This window comes from Ochotona curzoniae, unplaced genomic scaffold, assembly GCF_017591425.1.
Source record: "Ochotona curzoniae isolate NIBS_2020 unplaced genomic scaffold, NIBS_Ocur_1.0 contig_1976, whole genome shotgun sequence".
In the NCBI taxonomy this organism is placed as follows: domain Eukaryota; kingdom Metazoa; phylum Chordata; class Mammalia; order Lagomorpha; family Ochotonidae; genus Ochotona; species Ochotona curzoniae.
Genome location: NW_024465279.1, coordinates 1016480 through 1035303, shown reverse-complemented (window position 1 = coordinate 1035303; position 18824 = coordinate 1016480).

Below are 18824 nucleotides of genomic sequence, written 5' to 3'. Positions count from 1 at the left end.
CAGCCCCGCTTCCCTTCCAGCTCCCTGCCTGTGGCCCAGGAAAGCAGTCGAGGATGGCCCAAAGCTTTGGGACCCCGCACCCGTGTGGGAGACCCGGAAGAGGTTCCTGGCTTCAGATCGGCATAGCATCGGCCGTTGTGCTCACTTGGGGAGTGAATCATCGGACGGAAGATTTTCCTCTCTGTCTCTCCTCCTCTCTGTATATCTGCCTTTCCAATAAAAAAAAAATAATAATAAAAATAAATATTTAAAAAAAATAAATATTTAAAAAAAAGTAGTTCATCCTTGGCCTTGAAAATGGTCCGAGACGAAAACGGGCACAGCACCTGGTGGACTGAATGTTACCGAACCATAGCTCGTTGGATTAGAAACATACTGCTGGGTGGATTTCACGGCCATTGCTGGGCCAGTCCCTGGGCCGTTTAGCTCCTCGACAGGTTGTGGTTTTGAGGTCTGTTTTATTGTGGTAAGCCGAAGATGGAGGTCTGGTAGACCATGCTGGTGGCGTATTTACCTCAAGTCATGGGACTTGTATGGGGTTTGGTTGGGGAGGAGATGGGAGGTGCGGGCAGGGGCCAGGGAGGGGAGCACCCGGGGTTGGTGGCCAGTAGGTGTGTCCTGTCCACCCTTACTGTTTTCTAAGCACCACACAGGTGTACCCTGTTAGGCCCCTGCTGGGTGCGAACGGCAGGTGGTGCTGTTTCACAAACTTAGGGACCAAGAAGAAGCAACCTGACCCAGCGTGGGAAGTTGGTGCCTGCACCTGCTACATCTCTCTAGTGTTCTCTCTCTTCTCCCATCACCCCCTCTCTCCAGATCACAGGAGGGTCTGGGAGAGGGGCATCGTTGTCCTCTTAAGTCCTTAGAGCTTGGGCTGGAGGGGCAGGACTGGGATCCACTCCCTCCTGTGTACTTCCACGTGTGTCCCAAATGTCTGGAATGTGGCTGTGGTGACATCCTGGGTGGTGGCCAGCCGTTGTAGGAGGCATGAAGTGACTGGGAAGCATCCTTGCACAATTTCCATTGCCAGGCTGTCTCTCTTTTGCCCAGCTCATGGTGGCTGCCAAGGCTTGACCAACCTGCCCTCATTTCTGAGGTTGCCTTTTTCCTTTGTAAACTCAAGCTGCTCTGAGGAGTCCAAGGAACACAGGTTAAATATGCGAAAAATATCTCCCTTACTTATATATTTTTAAAATCGCAGCTCTTGTCCAGTGAACTTGAGTGTTAGAAAGCCAAAATGGGGCACTGGTTCGGCTCCTAGCTGCTCCAGTTCTGATCCAGCTCTTTGATGACATGCCTCGGAAAGCAGTGGAAGATGCCCCAAGTGCTTGGGACCCAGCATGCCGTGTCTGAGCACCGGTTCGAGTCCTGGCAGTTCCACATGTGATCCAGCTCCCTGCTAATGTACCTGGGAAGGCAGCAGAAAATTCTCCAAGTGTTTGGAACCCTGCATTCATTGAAGACCTGGAGGAGGGCCCTGGCCTGACCCAGCCACAGCCAGTGCAGCCATTTTAGGGATTAAACGTGTGGACTGAAGATCTCCATGTGTGCCTGCGTGTGTGTGCGCTCACGTGTGCGTGTATGGCCTACCTTTCAAATAAATAAGTAAAATTATCATAAAAAATAGAAAAAAACCCAAATAGGAAGTGGTTGGTATAACATTATGCTAGGAATGTGGTCTCTGGTTCACTCATGACAGGTGCCTCTCTGTGGGGTGACCCACCCTCATAGGACAATGTGTGTTCTCTCTCAAATCAGTCCTGTCCTCACGTGGGCACTGCGTTTGTTTAAATGTCTGCTTTGCATTCCGATCTCCATGGGAGCAAGAATTTGGAGAAAACTTAGGATACTGAGTCTGAGACACAGATCATCCAACTTATTTATGCCTTACAATAGAAAAAAAAAAAAACCCTCACATTATTAGGGCCTTACATGATGTTTGGGATGAGCCCCTCTCCTTCTAGGGTAGGCATTATTCGGATAATGCCTCCTCACACAAGGACCTCAGCTTTCACCTAAAAGCCCATCAGGGCAGGGGTCATGGACTGTGCAGTTACTGGCCTCAGTTCGTCTCCAACTGCAAGACTGATGTATCTTCTGATGTATCTTCCCAGTAGCACATTTCATTCCTTACATGCCAATGGATGCTGCATCCTTGCCCAGATGGTGCATGCCATGGCCCCAGCTCTTGCAGTCACCAGTGGGAGCTGTAGTCCAGCATCAGGGGAGTCTCCAGATTTCCTCTGCCAGGCCCATTTCCAGTTCTGTGTCTTGTGCATGCTGGTAGGTGCCTCAACCCAGCCTGACTTCCCATCCAACTTCCTGCTTGTGCCCTGGAGGGCTGTCAAGGATGGCCCAAAGCCTTGGGACCCTGCACCTGTGTGGGAGGAAGTTCCTGGCTCCTGACTCTGGATCGGCACAGCACCGGCCGTTGTGCTCACTTAGAAAGTGAATCATCGGCCCGGCGCGGTGGTGCAAGTGGTTAAGGTCCTCGCCTTGCACGCCTGGGATCCCATATGGGTGCCGGTTCTAATCCCTGGCAGCCCCGCTTCCCTTCCAGCTCCCTGCTTGTGGCCTGGGAAAGCAGTCGAGGACGGCCCAAAGCTTTGGGACCCTGCACCCGCGTGGGAGACCCGGAAGAGGCTCCTGGCTTCAGATCGGCGTGGCATCGACCGTTGCGCTCACTTGGGGAGTGAATCATTGGACGGAGGATCTTCCTCTCTGTCTCTCCTCTCTGTATATCCGCCTTTCCAATGAAAAAATAATAAAAATAAATCTTAAAAAAAAAAGAAAGTGAATCATCGGACAGAAGATCTTCCTCTCTATATCTCCTCCTCTCTGTATATCTGACTTTGTAATGGAAATAAAGTAAATCTTTAAAAAGAAAGAAAGAAAAGGGCCCAGTACGGTAGCCTAGAGGTAAAAAAAAATCCTTGCCTTGCATGCACTGAGATTCCGTATGGGTGCTGGTTCATGTCCCAACAACCCCATGCTTCCCATCCAGCTCCCTGCTTGTGGCCTGGGAAAGCAGTATCGAATGCCCCAAGCCTTGGGACCCTACACCCACTAGGGAGACCCAGAAAGGCTCCTGGCTTCGGATCAGCTCAGCACAGGCCAATGCGGCCACTTGGGGCATGAATCAGCAGGTGGAAGATCTTCCTTTCTGTTGCTCCTCCTCTGTGTATCTGACTTTCCAGTCAAAATAAAATAAATCTTAGAATCAAACCACTAGAGAAGTACTGGAATGCCATTGCACAGTCACAATTTGGTTTCACTCTCCATGGGTTATTGTAACGATTTCATACGTAAGGCTTTTCCTGTGGACTGGTGCTGTGATGCAGCAGGCTAAGCTGTAGCCTGTAGTGTTAGCATCCCATATCGGAGTGTTGGTTGGAGTCCTGGCTGTTCCCTGCTGATGCAGGGAATGCAACTGTTGTCTGGGAAGGCCACAGAAAATGGCCCAAGTGCTCGGCTGCTTGCCTTCCCACATGGGAGCCTGGATGGAGTCTGGATGGATCCCTGGCTCATGGCTTTGGCCTGGCTCAACTCTGGCTGTGGTAGCCGTTTGGGAAGTAACCCTGCAAATGGAAGTTCTCTCGTGATCTCTCTCTCTCTTCTTCTCTGTCATTCTGCCTTTTAATTAAATAAATGCTCCTAAAAAAAGACTTTATGCAAATTGTCTTTCAATATGAAGTCAAAGCTCACGTCAAGGACTATTAAAATGTAACTCCCTATTTGTGTTTCTTCATGTACTTTTGATAAGTACTCTCAAATATGTTTTCTTACAATCTTTTATTTTTTTTTTTTTTTGCTGGCTGTAAGTCCTTGGAAGACAGGCCCTCCCCAGCTGTAGGCAACTGCCTAGGTTGCCTTGTACCAAGGCAAGTGTTACACTGCTGGGAGGAGAGCAGCCAATAGCTGGTGGGCATTCTGGCCAAGGTTAATGCCACATTTGTGTTAACTATATCAGTAATGCTGGCATAGTTAACTATTCTATTTTTTTAAAAGATTTATTTTTTATTTATTATTTTAAAAATTTTTATTGGAAAGGCAGATATACAGATAGGAGAGACAGAGAGGAAGATCCTCCATCCGATGATTCACTCCCCAAGTGAGCACAACGGCCGATGCTATGCTGATCTGAAGCCAGGAGCCTCCGGCTCCCAGGGTCAGGGCCTTACCACGGCCACCGCGGGCCAGGGTGCAGGGTCCCAAAGCTTTGGGCCATCCTCGACTGCTTTCCTGGGCCACAGGCAGGGAGCTGGATGGGAAGTGGGGCCACCGGGATTAGAACTGGCGCCCATATGGGATCCCGGGTGTGCAAGGCGAGGACCTTAACCACTGCGTCACCGCGCCGCGCCCAACTATTCTATTTTTAAAAGATATATTAGGTGGAGGGGTTCCTAGTCCGGTAGCCTAGTGGCTACAGGCCTCATCTTGCATGTTCTGGGATCCCATGTGAGTGCTGGCTTGGGTCCCAGCTGCTCCACTTCCCTTCCAGCTCCCTGCTTTTGACCTGGGAGAGCAGTAGAGGATGGTCTAAAGCCGTGCGACCCTGTGTCTGTGTGGGAGACTCGGAAGAGGCTCCTGGCTTTGGATCAGTTCAGCTCCAGCCGTTGCAGCCACTTGAGGAATAAATCAGCAGATGGGAGATCTTTCCATCTCTTCTCTCTGTGGTCTGTCTTTCAAATAAAATTAAACAAATTTTTTAAAAAGATACGTGGGGAATCCTGAGTGCCCATGAGGTGCAACACAGTGGAAGGTGGGGCACAGGGCTGGAACAGCCACCGCAGCCCCCAAGCACACTGAGCTTCACCAGGCGGGAAGGCATGGCAGATTGCCTGGGGAAGGGACTCTGGGGGACGTGCTGGAGTTGGGGCCACCCAAGGACATGTTGAAAGATGAAGAGTAACTTCCGTGGTCTCTGACGGACTGGGCCACTGCACTCACAGGTAATGAGTACACTCCACTGAGATGGAGTGGTTTACAGGTAGGAAACTGGAGGACACATCTGGGTCAGACCAAGGCATCTACCCACATGGGAGACCTGAGCTGAGGTATAAATGGCATTGCCTGCCATCCAGTGGCACATGCAGAAGCCGGGGTTTGGGAGTTGTGCCCGGCTGAGCTGAGCTGCAGTACAGACCTATGTGTGCAGGGGCAGGTGTTGGGCCATGTGGTCACAGCACCCAGCAGAACCTGAGAGAACTGGATGTGGGATTCTGTAGAGAATTTATGGGTTCACCTCTGTGGACTACAGCATCCACTGGTTTGCACAAGAACTGGGGATGGTGATAGGCAGAGTCAGGCTGGACCACAGAACTCATTGTGGTACTCACAGGAGCCAGGGATGGGAGGAGGCTGGGCCTGGCCAGGCTGCACGTAGCACCTGCTTGCAGATGCAAAGCCAGGACTGAGGCAGACCATGCCAACCAGAACCATGGCACCTGCTGGAACATGTGAGATCCAGGGCTGGGAGTGCAGCTGGTAGGGGAACTTGCCTACTAGGCCACAGCTCTTGCTGGGTTGCACAAGGCAGGCAAGGTTTCAGCACTCGTCAGCAGGAGTGTAGGTTGGGTCTGGGGATAGCCCAGGCTGGGCTAGCCTGCAACAACTGTCTGCAAGAGCTGAGACTGGGGCTGGCCATGCCAGGAGGGATGAAGCACTCACCATGTGCAAGTTCTGAGGCTGGGAATGGGCCTGGCAGAGGAACTCTGGGGACTCCCCTGCCAGGCTGCAGTTCAGCTGGTGAGTTTGAGAGCTGAATCTATAAAGCAGACTGGATTGGGCAAGGCTGTAGCTGTTGGTATGCATGTGGATTGGATCTGGGAGTAGGCCAGATTGGGCTAGGCCCCAGCACCTGTTGGTGCTTACAAAAGACAGAATGGATGCAAGATAAGTTGGGCTAGATCATGGTACCTACCAGTTCACATGAGAAGACATTTTCAGGGCTGGGAAGAATGTGGGCCAGTCCAACTGGGCCACAATACCCAACAGTGAGTACTGGGAGCATGCTCACATGTCAGTCTGTGCAGCAGTATGAACCACCACATGTGAGATCTGAGGCTGGAAGTGGGCCTAGTAGAGAAATTTGTAGAAACTCCCCTGCTAGACGGGCCAGGAGGGGGTTATGGGATTGCTCCCACTAGACTACAGCTCCCAGTGGTTGATGTGAAGGCTGAGTGGGTGATGAGTGGAACCAAGAAGGATTACAACTCCCATTGATTCCAGTGAAAGTCGAGGCTCAAGATGGAACCAACCCAGCAATTGCAACCATCAGCTGAACGAGGACCAGAGAAGGTCTTCCTAAGAAGCCATTAAACTTATCCAGACTATAAGATGCTGGACTCTATGCTTGGTATATGCTTGCAATGAAAAATCTCAACTGAACTTGAACTGTGGTTACACAACAAGGTGGAGGAATCCACCATGGGAGGAGGGTTAGGGGAAGGGTGGGGGGAATCCCAGTACCTACAAAACTGTGTCACATAATACAATGTAATTAATAGAAATTAAAAAAAAAAAAAAAGAAACTCCCCTGCTAGGCTACAGCTCCCAATGGTGAACATGAGAGCCGGGGCTGGGAGCAGGGCAGGCCAGGCCAGGCCAATATGCAGCACCCATCAGTACACATGTGTTTTGCTGGCGCTGGTGACATCTCAAACCTGAACCTGCACTGGCTAGCACAAATAAGAGTCAAGCCTGAGGTCACCCCAGGTGAAGTTTCTTAGGAGACTCCCCAACTAAATCACTGGACTCAGATACAGAGAAAAATGTTGTCCAACCTTGGAGTACATAAGTTAGGACTGGCCCTCCCCAGCTACTGATGCCTATGCAGTAGACAGCATGCCCAGATGCACACCTAGGCCGGCAGAGGATGCAAAGCAGAACAGGTTGGACAGCCTTCCTGGCCAAGCTTTGTGTATGTTCCTGGGTCTGTGGATGCACTAAGGTGGACTTTTTCAGCCAGTAGACCTTAGTCAGGTTTTCTCAACCTGGGTGCAGTAAAGCTGACAATGTCTCAGAACTGCTCTTTTCATTTGTCTTTATTATCTTAAAAAATATTTTTTTAAAAATGCAGGGCTTGGCATGATGGCTCAGTGGCTAAATCCTCACCTTGCACATGCTGGGATCTCATATGAGCACTGGTTTGTGTCCCAGCTACTCCACTTCCCATCCAGCTCCCGCTAGTGCACTTGGGAAAGCAGCTGAGGTTGGCCTAAGTGTTCAGGTCCCTGCATGCACACGGAACACCGGAACGGCACTCCAGGTTCTTAGCTGAAGCCTGACCCAGTTCTGACCACCGAGACCACTGGGGAGTGAGCCAGCGAATGGATGATCTTTCTCTCTGTATCTCCTTCTCCCTCTGTACATCTGCTCTTCAACAAAAATAAATAAATTTAAAACAATGTAAACCAATAAAGAGAATACATTTTTTAAAATCCAAGAAATAAATTTACACTATTTTGCAGCTGCAAATGCATGAAAATGATCATTGATTCCATCAAATTAATGAAAGTAAAAAGTACGTAATACTAAATATTGGGGAGCACAGAGTGAAAAGGTTTTTTGAATGTTAATAATTATTCGGGAGAGTGATATTTATCATTATTTACAATGAATATTTAAAATGTTTACACTGTTTGACCTGCTCTGCAGAATCTAGTATAAGGAAAATTGCTAAGTAAGTAAATAAATAGAAACACAGTGTGTGAGTGCAAAGATTTTCATGCCAGACTTTCCTGTAGCCCTTGACCCTTTGTGCCTTAATCAACTATGCAAAGATTATCAAAATTTAAAAAAAAGAGATTTTCATGCCGATGTATAATGTTGGGCTCCATAGTAAAGACCAGTGGACTTTCACAGCTGGGACTTAACAGTTGTTGGGACTGAGTTATCGGATATTTTCTAAATTCCGTGAGAAAATGTGTGAACCACAGGATCCAAAATTGCGCACGCAGCATAATCGCAATGATCTCTCAGGGAAAGTATGCAGAAGAAAAACACTGGAAAAGAACACACTGCAACGGGCGCAGTCGCCCTTCCTCCCACGGGCAAGATAACTGCGCATTTTTTTTGCCCAAACACTTTCTACTTTGCTGTTTTCATCCTGACTCGCATGGAAACTAAGGCAGGACCCTGCCAAATGAAGGAAGCACTGCTTGGGCCACAGCCTGGCTGCACATCGTGCCGGTTTTGCGGAAGGATGGACAGCAGCCAGACGCGGAGGAGCACGGGCTGTTCAGATCAGTGAGGTCCCCGACAGGAAAAAAGCTCAGAGGCTGCCAGCACACGTGGGAGGAGCAATTGGGATGCTTTGCTGTGAGGGGAGGGCTATCCCATCCAGATTGGGCAGCTTGGTCCAAGGACAGACAGAGGGACAGGACACCGAGCGGGAGAAGCATGTGCAAGAAAGCGTGGTTTCCAGTCCATGGCACTGGTCCATGAGATACTTACCTTGGAAAAAAAAAATGTGACTCTTGAGGTCGTGTGATATGACATAGTCGGGAGAGAATAGTGTGCTTGGAGGCAAACCTGTGTCACCGCAAGAACCCTGAGACACCTGACCTGGACTCCGTGGCAGCTGGTTTGCGATTCTTTAACTTGTATCTAACAATGCAACATTGCCTATCCTCCTCCAGGGAACAAGCCAGTTTCGCCTTTACATATTCATTTTTTTAAAGATTTATTTTTATTATTTTTTATTGGAAAGGCAGATATACAGATAGGAGAGACAGAGAGGAAGATCTTCCATCCGATGATTCACTCCCCAAGTGAGTGCAACGGCCGATGCTGTGCCGGTCCGAAGCCAGGAGCCTCCTCTGGGTCTCCCACACGGGTGCAGGGTCCCAAGGCTTTGGGCCATCCTTGACTGCTTTCCCAGGCCACAGGCAGGGAGCTGGAAGGGAAGTGGGGCTGCCAGGGATAGAACCGGCGCCCATATGGGATCCCGGGCGTGCAAGGCGAGGACCTTAACCACTTGTGCCACCGCGCCGGGCCCACTAGTTTTTCTTTATGAATCAGTAGAATAAAAATGTGGAAAGACGTTGTATTTGTGCATTTGAAAGGACCGACCGTGGAGTGCTGGGCCTCCTCAGTGGCTTAGATGGAGCAGTGGACAGCATATCCAGGTGCACGTGGAGAATATGGCAGTACACTGCAGCCTGCAGGGGACATCTGGTACCATAACAGAGGACAAAGGACAGAACAAATTGATCAACTACTCCAGCCAAGCGTTGTCAGTGAATGCCTGGGCAAACGGAAACTCTAAGGTGGACTTTGGAGATAAAATTATCTGGAGAGATTTCATCATGATTGGGGCGGCAAGATCAGCAGCAATACAGAGCTGTTGAATTATCCAAACCACTTAAGGGGGACCCTCGGAGCGTGCCCCACACTAGGGACCCTGGGATGGTTGGGAGGCTGGGTGTGGCTTCTCCCCTTATCTCTCGCCATCCCCCAGATACAGAAAGGAATAAAGAGAATGTGAAAACAATGGTCTCACTCACTTTCCTCTAGCCCTTGACCCTTTGCACCCTAATCAAATATGTAAAAAATATCAAAACTAAAGTCTACACAATTAAAAAAAGAGAGAAAGGGATGGGGGAAGATACGCAGTTATACTCCCTTCCATCTGCTGGATCATTTCTGAAAAGCCTGCAACGAGTGGGGTTGTGCCAGGCTGAAACTAGGAGTCAGGGCCTGCATCTGGCTCTCCAGTGTGGGCGCAGGCACTCAGCACTTGGCCCATCCTCCACTGTCTCCCAGGCGCATTGACAGGAAGTTGGACCAGAAGCGGAGTAGCTGAGGCTAAAACTTACTTCACTGTATCAGAATGCCAGCACGTGATCAAGTTTCATGTATTCATCCTGATGATCTGCACGAGAATAATTATTTTGTTTTTTAAGAAGATCCATTTATTTTTATAGAAAAGTCAGATTTACAGAGAGAAGGAAGGACAGAAAGATTTTCCATCTGCTGCTTCACTCCCCAGGTGGCTGCAATGGCCAGAGCTGAGCTGATCCGAAGCCAGGATCCGGGAGCCTCTTCCAGGTCTCCCACACGGGTACAGGGTCCCAAGGCTTTGGGCCATCCTCGACTGCTTCCCCAAGCCACAAGCAGGGAGCTGGAAGGGAAATGGAGCAGCCAGGATGCGAACTGGCACCCATATGGGATCCCGGCACATGCAAGGCGAGGACTCTAGCCACTAGGCTACTGTGCTGGACCTGTTTTTTATCTCGTTTTTTTGTTTTCGTTTTAAAATATAACTTGGTTGCCGACACCTTGGCTCAACAAGCTAATCCTCCACCAGCATCCCGTATGGACTCCAGCCCATGTCCTGGCTGCTCCACTGCTAACGGCCTGGGAAAGCAGCAGAGGATGGTCCAGGTACTTGGGCCCTGGCCACATGGGAGACCTGCAGGAGGCTCCTAGCTCCTGGCTTTGGACCAGCTCAGCTCTGGCCACTGCAACCATTTGGATAATGAATCAAGATAAGATCTTATCTCTCTCCTTTGCTCTGAAAATCTGCCTTTCAAATAAATGCAAATACATCTTTTAAAAAAATATTTATTTATTTTTATTGGAAAAGCAGATATACAGAGAGAAGGAGAAACAGAGAGGAAAATCTTCCGTCCGATGATTCACTCCCCAAGTGGCCGCAACAGCTGGTGCTGCACCAATCTGAAGCCAAATGCCAGGAGCTTCTTCTGGGTCTCCCACATGGGTGCAGGGTCCCAAGGCTTTGGGCCATCCTCGACTGCTTTCCCAGGCACAAGCAGGAAGCTGCATGGGAAGCGGAGCTGCTAGGATTAGAATCAGCGCCTATATAGACACACACATATGTATATGCAAGCACACGCATACATACATGTGTGTACGCATGAATACACACATGAATATATACACACATAAATAAACATGCGCTTATACACATATATACACATACACAACACACATGCATATGCATATGCAAATTCACATATACATTAACGCATGGACACAGTATGTACACACATGAATACATATGCCTACACAATGCACACACCAATATAAACATATATAAATGCAGGCATACATGCATGTACACGCATGCACACCCATAAACACACACGTGCACACGCATGCTTAAATGCATACACACACATCCTTTAAAAAGAGAGAGGGAAAATGCAGGGGCAGGAGGATGGCTCAATTGGCTTATCCCCTATCTGCACATGATGGCATCTTACATGGGCACTGCTCCACTTTCAGTCCAGCTCCCTGCTATGCCCTCCGAAGGCAGTGAAGAATGACCGAGGGGCTCGGGGCTCTGCACCCATGCGGAAGATCTGGAAGACTCCTGGTCCTGGCTTTGGATCGGCTTCAGCTCAGCTCTGGCTGTCGTGGCCATCTGGGGCGTGAGTCAGCTGATGGAAGATCTTTCCCTCTCTGTCTCTCCTCTCTGTAAGTCTCCCTTTCCAATAATAAAAACAAAAATCTTTAAAAAAAAAAGGGAGAATGCAAAATTAATGATAGGACATTCATCCCACAGAATAAACTAATAAAGGTAAATTATCGCAAGAACAACAGTGTCGGTGCATGTCATAAACACCACACTCAGTGAAAGGATCCAGACCCAGGTAAGTATTTCCTGTCTGATACTTTCACATTTGAAAATACAAAACGGGGCTGGGGTGGTAGCACAGGAGGTTAGGCCGCCACCTGTGGAGCCAGCATCCCACGTGGGCACTAGTTCCGCTTCCCATCCTGCTCCCTGCAAATGCACCTGGCACAGCAGTGGAAGATGGCCTGAGTGTGTGGGCCCCTGCCGTCCACGTGGAAGACTGGGGTTAGAAGCTCCAGGCTCCTTGCTTCGGACCTACTCAGCTCCGGCCATGACAGCCATTTGGGGAGTGAACCAGCAGCTGGAAAAATCTGCCTCTCCATCTACCTGTTTTAACTCTGCCTCTCAGATAAAAAAAGAATTAAATGTTCAGAAAAAAAAAAAGGGCTTGTGATTATGGGATCTGGGCCATCCTTTCAGAGGAGTTGGCACACAGCAAAGGTCGGATCTGAGTGTTTTCTGTCGCCAGCTTTGTAAAAACAAAGCAATTCCGTCCACAAGATTGTGGGACACACGTTAGCCGCTTCAGCGAAAGCCTGGTGTCCAGAGCCCCCAAGGCAGGAAGCCCACGTGTGCAGGGCTGCATCTGGCAGGTGGGCACCCTGGCAAGCCCAAGGCAGGAAGCTGGGGCAGCTGGACAGGGAGAAGCCAGGCGGCTGTTGACCAAGACCAGGTGAATGAGTCACCACGTGGCCGGCTGTCACCGCGCCCAGGGCTAAGGTGCTGGACGGGCAGCCTGGAACAAGGTTTTCGGCTGCTCCCCTGGACTCTCTGGAGGGGCTCCTGCAGGCACGCAGGCACCTTGAGGATAAAGGGAAGTTAACAGAGCAGTGGCAGTCCCGCCCCTAACCATGGCGCAGCCCCGCAGGTGCACACCGAAGGACGGCGTGTTCTTCGCGCCTGTGACCGGGAGTCTGTGTCCTCTCTGCTCGACTGCCCTGGGAGGAGGAGGACAGGTGTCTCCTGTCCCGGCCCGTCTAACCTGCCCAGCACCCTGTCAACGTGCTCAAAGCCACTGCAACTTTCTTCCTCTTCCAGGTGGGAGGAGAAAAGTCCTGGTGCCGCGCCCTGTGCGTGGGCGAGCCTGGCCAGCCTCCTGGAATCCCAGGCACCTGCTCGGGTTCTAGCCACCCAGCACACACCCTGGACCGCCTGGCCTCGGGAGGGAGGAGGAAAGGGAGGGGTGAAAATGGAGCCCCGCCCCTCACTCACTTACCCTGGGCCTGCCCACCCTGACCTCCCAGCCTGGGGTAAATCCTTAAGTGTGGCCTTCAGGGAGCCTCAGTTTCCTTGGTTAATCTCTGTCATCCAGGAGCTCAATTTCGTCCAGCTCGGCGTGAAAGAGTCTGTGTGAGATGACAGAGGTCGCAAGTCTCCTCACCTCCTCTGCTATCCTCTGATCGTTTCCACCAGCACAGAGATGCTTCTGTTCCTCTTCAGCCTGGGGGTGGGCCCGCCAGGGGTCACTCCTTGCTGAACAGGTTGGACAAGCAGAAAGAAAGTGAATACCTTGTTTATTTCAGTACTAACCCAGAGGCCTAAGGGGTGGGCAGATGAAGGAAGGAGGCTGACCGGTCTGGGCGAATGCTGGTCCCTCCCCCTGCAGCCCCACAGTGGGTGTTTGCTGGCCTGTTTCTGCGCATGCCCGCCTCGCACCTGCGGCACAGCCTAATGGTGTCGCTGGTCAAAATTCCGGGCAGGCTGGATCACCCTGTCAGACCTTGTGGATTCAAATGCTTAGGCTGATTTTAGCTTCTCTTGGCGCTCTGATTTCCAACAACTGTACCCTGGGTTGTCCTAAAATCGTCTACATTCCAACCACAAGGGCGTCCCTTTATGGCTCCAAGCAGGACTCCTAGGCCCTATATACTGGCTTAGGCTGTTGTGTTCTCCCGCCCATGGGGGCCCTTCTCTGACCATCAGACCATTTAGGCCCCAGCTCAATGATTACTTCCTTCACAAAAATCCACCTGCCTAGACACATGGCCCTCTTCCTCCAAACGCCCACAGAGGGAGAGGTTGGTTGGCCTTGTGGGTAAGATGCCCTGAAGATGCCCATGACCCACCTTGCAGTACATGGGTTTGAGGTAGTGCTGACGGCTCAAGTCATCAGGATTCTGTTACCCATGTGGGAGGCCTGGCATGAGTCTCTAGCTTAATCCTGGCCATTGCAGGTATTCTAGAATGAACCGCAGATGCTTCTGTGTCTATCTTAAATTCTTTTAAGACTTATTTTGTTTATTTTTTTAAGATTTATTTATTTTTTTTGGGCCTGGCGCGGTGGCGCAAGTGGTTACGGTCCTCACCTTGCACGCCCAGGATCCCATATGGGCCCCGGTTCTATCCCTGCAGCCCTGCTTCCCTTCCAGCTCCCTGCCTGTGGCCCGGGAAAGCAGTTGAGGACGGCCCAAAGCTTTGGGACCCTGCACCCATGTGGGAGACCCAGAAGAGGCTCCTGGCTTCGGATCGGCTTCAGGTCGGCCGTTGCGCTCACTTGGGGAGTGAATCATTGGACGGAAGATCTTCCTCTGTGTCTCTCCTCTCTGTATATCCGCCTTTCCAATAAAAATAAATAAATCTTTTTTTTTAAGATTTATTTTTTATTATTTTTATTGGAAAGGCGGATATACATAGAAGAGGAGAGACAGAGAAGAAGATCTTCAGTTCGATGACTCACTCCCCAAGTGAGCGCAACAGCTGGAGCTGAGCCAACCCGAAGCCAGGAGCCGGGAGCTCCTCCAGGTCTCCCACGCGGGTGCAGGATCCCAAGGCTTTGGGCTGTCCTCGACTGCTTTCCCAGACCACAAGCAGGGAGCTGGATGGGAAGTTGAGCATCTGGGACACAAACTGGCCCATATGGGATCCCAGTGAGTACAGAGCTAGGATTTTAGCCACTTTAGACACTAGGCTCCTGTGCTGGGACTTTCTCTTTTTAAAAAGATTTGTTTATTTTACTTGAAAGGCATTTCACTGTTTAATTCCCAATGGTTGGAACTGAGCTGATCTGAAGCCAGGGGTGAGGATCTTTTTCTGGGTCTCCCAGGCTGGTACAGGATCCCAAGGTTTTGGGCCATCCTCGACTGCTTTCCCAGGCCACAAGCAGGGAGCTGGATGGGAAGTGGAGCAGCTGGGACATGAGCCTGGCACCCATAATGGATCTTAGCACTTGCAAGGCGAGAATTTAGCCACTGAGCCATCTCATCAGGCCCCCAAGTTGACTGTTGTGTGTACCAGCTAGTGCAGGGTCAGGTTCAGTCTGTGTCCTGCGCCAGCCAATGCACCTGCCAGTGGGTGCAGCTGCCTGGTCAGTTCTGTCCTCCGTCCCACCTCCCTCAAGAAATGACAAGTTCTACAACCCAGCCCAGCCTAGCCAGTCTAAGCCTGGCCTTCACATGTACCAGTGAATGCCACTACCTAGTCAGGGTGACCCCCCAATAATCTCCCTCAGGCCTGTCCCCAGCCCTGGCTGTGCATAGGCCAACATGTGTTGCATGCCACCCAGGCTGTCCATCCCATAGTGCATCTGGCTCTCGTGCGCACCTATGGTTGCTGTGGCTTAGCTCAGCCTGGCACACCCTCAGACCTGGCCCAAGGTTGTGCTGATGGGTGCTGCCACCTTATCTAGCCTGGCACTGGCTCTCATGTTCACCATGAGAGCTGCAGCCCAGCAGGGGAATGCCCACAGCTCCCCTACCAGGCCCGTTTCCAGTCCCAGATCTTACACCCTGACATGGGGTACTGTGACCCAGGCTGACATGGCTTGTACCTAGTCCTGGCACTTGCCAGATGGTGCTGTGGCCTAACTTTACTGGCCCACAACCATTTTGGCTTTCATGCATGCCAGCTATGTGGCAGCATAGCCCAGCCTGGCCTGCCCCCCGACCTAGCCCATGTGCTAGCTACTGAGTGCTGGTAGCCCTGCCTGGACAGGCCCATCCCCCATCCAAGCTCTCACACTCAACAGTAGAAGGAGTGGTCCAACAGGGAAGTCCCTGAAGTTCCAATGCCAGGCCCATAGGCAATCAGTCTGGGGTGTACCAGTGGGTGTTATGGCCCAGTCTGAGATGGCCCACCCTGCCTTGACATTCACCAGCAGGTGCAACGGCTTGGCTCGACCCAACTTGCCCTCCTCCCAGCTTTCTTCAGCAGGTGCAGCAGTCTAGCCCAGCCTGGCCCGCTCTCTCTCAACCCAGCCCACATGTGAACTGGCAGGTGGAATGGTCTGGCCTGCACCCCACCCTGGCTCTCACTTGTGCCAGTGTGTGCTGTGGATTGGCCCAGCCCAATCCACACCCAGACCCAGCTCACATGTGTGCCAGTGGGTGCTGCAGCCCAGCCTGGCCTGACCTGGCCCCAGTCCTGGCTCTTAAGCTAACTACTGGGAGCTGCAACCTGGTAGGAGAGTTCCCCAAGTTCCCCTATCAGGCCTGTTCCCAGCCCTAGATCTCAAGTGTGTTGGCCGGTGCTGAGGCCAACTATAAGATGGCACCCAAAGCATTTAAAAATCTTTAAAAATATTTATTTATTTTAAAGGGAGAGAGAAAAATCTTACATTAGCTGGTCCAATACCCAAATGGCTGCAATGCTGAAGGCTCATCTAGCCTAAAAAAAGCCAGGAGCCAGGAACTCCATCCTGGTCTCCCACGGGGGCAGCAGGGTCCCAGGTCCTTGGACTGCCGTCACAGGCACATTAGCAGCCCGGACTTGAACCAGCGCTGTTATGCAATGCTGGCTTTGCCAAGTGGCAGCTTAACCCTCTGAAGCGCTACACCATTCCTCCAAAGCATTTTATGAAGACAGCATTTCCTTAGTCTTGCCGTGGTGTTCCTCAGCACCGAGCTTCTCTCAGCTCGGTACCCGCCGGAGCATCTAGCCCAGGCACAGCACAAAGTGGGTGGGTTCTCAAAGGATTTTTATGGAAATGACCTGAGCCAGGAGGCTGAAGGTTAATGAAGCACAACAGGGAAACAGCACTACGACAACAGAATCATGTCTGTCTCTGCCTGTATGTCCAGTACCCTCTTTCCTTCTCCCTCCTCATTACCGCTAAATATATATTTTTAAAAGATTTTTTGGGGGGCTAGGCATGATAGCATAGTGGTTAAAGTCCTTGCCTTGCACACACCAGGATCCCATATGGATGCCAGTTCTAATCCCGGCAGCTCTGCTTCCCATCCAGCTCCCTGCCTGTGATCTAGGAATGCAGTCAAAGACAGCCCAAAGCCTTGGGATGCTGCACCCACGTGGGAGACCTGGGAGAAGCTCCTGGCTCCTGGTTTCGGGTTGGCTCAGCTCCAGCCATTGCAGCCACTTGGGGAGTGAAGCATCAGATGGAAGTTCTTCCTCTTTATCTCTCCTCCTCTCTGTATATCTGACTTTGCAATAAAAATAAATAAATCTTAAGAAAAAAGGATTTTTGCAGATCAGAGTTACATGTGAAATCCAGTCACAAAATGGAGTCACTTTGGTTCAGGCCTGAACAAGTTTGCTAATCTGCACTTTATGCTTCTGTACACAATGTTTGGCCAGTTTCCTGCTGTGGGGACCAGATCACAAGGAGTTACATGCCCTGCTGGCAACCCTCAGTTCCAGGAAACAATATTGTATGATTTATTCACCCATTGTTCCTATAGCTACTTCCTGTGGCTGCTCAACTCACCTGGTTCCCATGGCTGCATGACTTACTGTATACACACTCTTTCTATAAAAACCTATCTAACGTTCACCTCGGGTCACTCTCTGAAGAAAAGGAGAGCTGACCCCAGCCAGTGGGTCTGTTTACTTGCTTCCTCGGTAAACTCTGATGCTTTGCAGAGTTGTCTGTGCCGCACTTCTTGGGAAGAGGCTTGGCTTGGATGTAACACACCGAGAGGAGGAGAGACAGAGAGGAAGATCTTCCATCTACTGCTTCATTCTCCAAATGGCTGCACTGGCTGAAGCTGAGCCAATCTGAAGCCAGCGGCTTTTTGGTCTCCCATGTGGGTGCAGGGTCCCAAGGCTTTGGCTTATCCTTGTTTGCTTTCCCAGGCCACAAGCAGGGAGCTGCATGAGAATGGGACAGCCAGGACACAAACCAGCACCCCTATGGAATCCCAGCATGTGCAAGGCAAGGATTTAGCCACTGAGCCGTTGCGCCAGGCCCAATCATCCTCAAATACTTAACAATACTCCCAACAGACCATTCCCACACTCTGGCCATCTTCAGTTGCAAATCTGACACAGAAAGCCCATCTTCTAATTTTCTACATGGCACACACAATTAGGTACGGAACACCGCAAACTTCAATTCTATAGCGCTTCCCAGGATCTACTGCATACCCACGTCCTGGTACCACTGGCAGTAAAAGAAAAAAGTTGTCAAGTGCTGGAGAAATCTGAGGGTGTTTGTTTTGAAGCTGAAATGCACACACACATACAGACAGAGAGAGGCAAAGAATCAAAAGATAGCTCCCGTCTCCTGGTTTATTTCCTAAAAGCTCGCACCACCTAGGGCTGGGCCAGGCTGAAATCAGAAGCCTGGAACTTAAGGGGGACATGCGGTCCCTCTTACATGTATGATGGTAGGGGAAGGGAACCAACTATTGGAGCGGATACCTGACGTCACCCTGACGTATATCAGGAAACTGCAACAGGGGACAGAGCCAGACTCTGGGAAACCAGGCTCTGGGCTCCCAATGCCCTCCTATGAGTGGAGGTGGGAAGGGCTGGGGCAGACCCAGCCACTGGCCAGGGCAGCCGTGGAGAAGATGGAAAAGCCAAGGCTTGTGGGGAGGGAGTTTATCTGGGGTCCAGGTTTGTGGGTTCAGGAGATAGAGTTAGGGTGGGGCCCTACCAGAATGCCTTGGAATCTCCCTAGTGCCCCTGGTGGGCAAGGCAGCCCCAAGACGGGTTCTGGGGACCGGGAAGAAGGCCAGGTGCCATGGTGCCCACCGAACGGCTCAGCCTGAGGTCTCAGGGACCTAAGAGATGCTGAGGGATCACCAGCCAAGAACCAGCAGAGCCCAGGCAGACAGGCAGGGCAGCAGGAGGCTTCAGTAGGGGAGGGCCAGGAAAAATGGGGAAGTAGGGGAGAGGGCCAGCGCCCACCCCCTGACGTCTCCTTTAGCAATCCCACACCCAGTTCCTCCTTTTTTCTCTTCTTTCTAACCCAATCTCATTTTATTGGAGGAGGGCAGGGCAGGGCAGGGCAAAGCCGGGGCGTACCTCCATTGACCCCAGG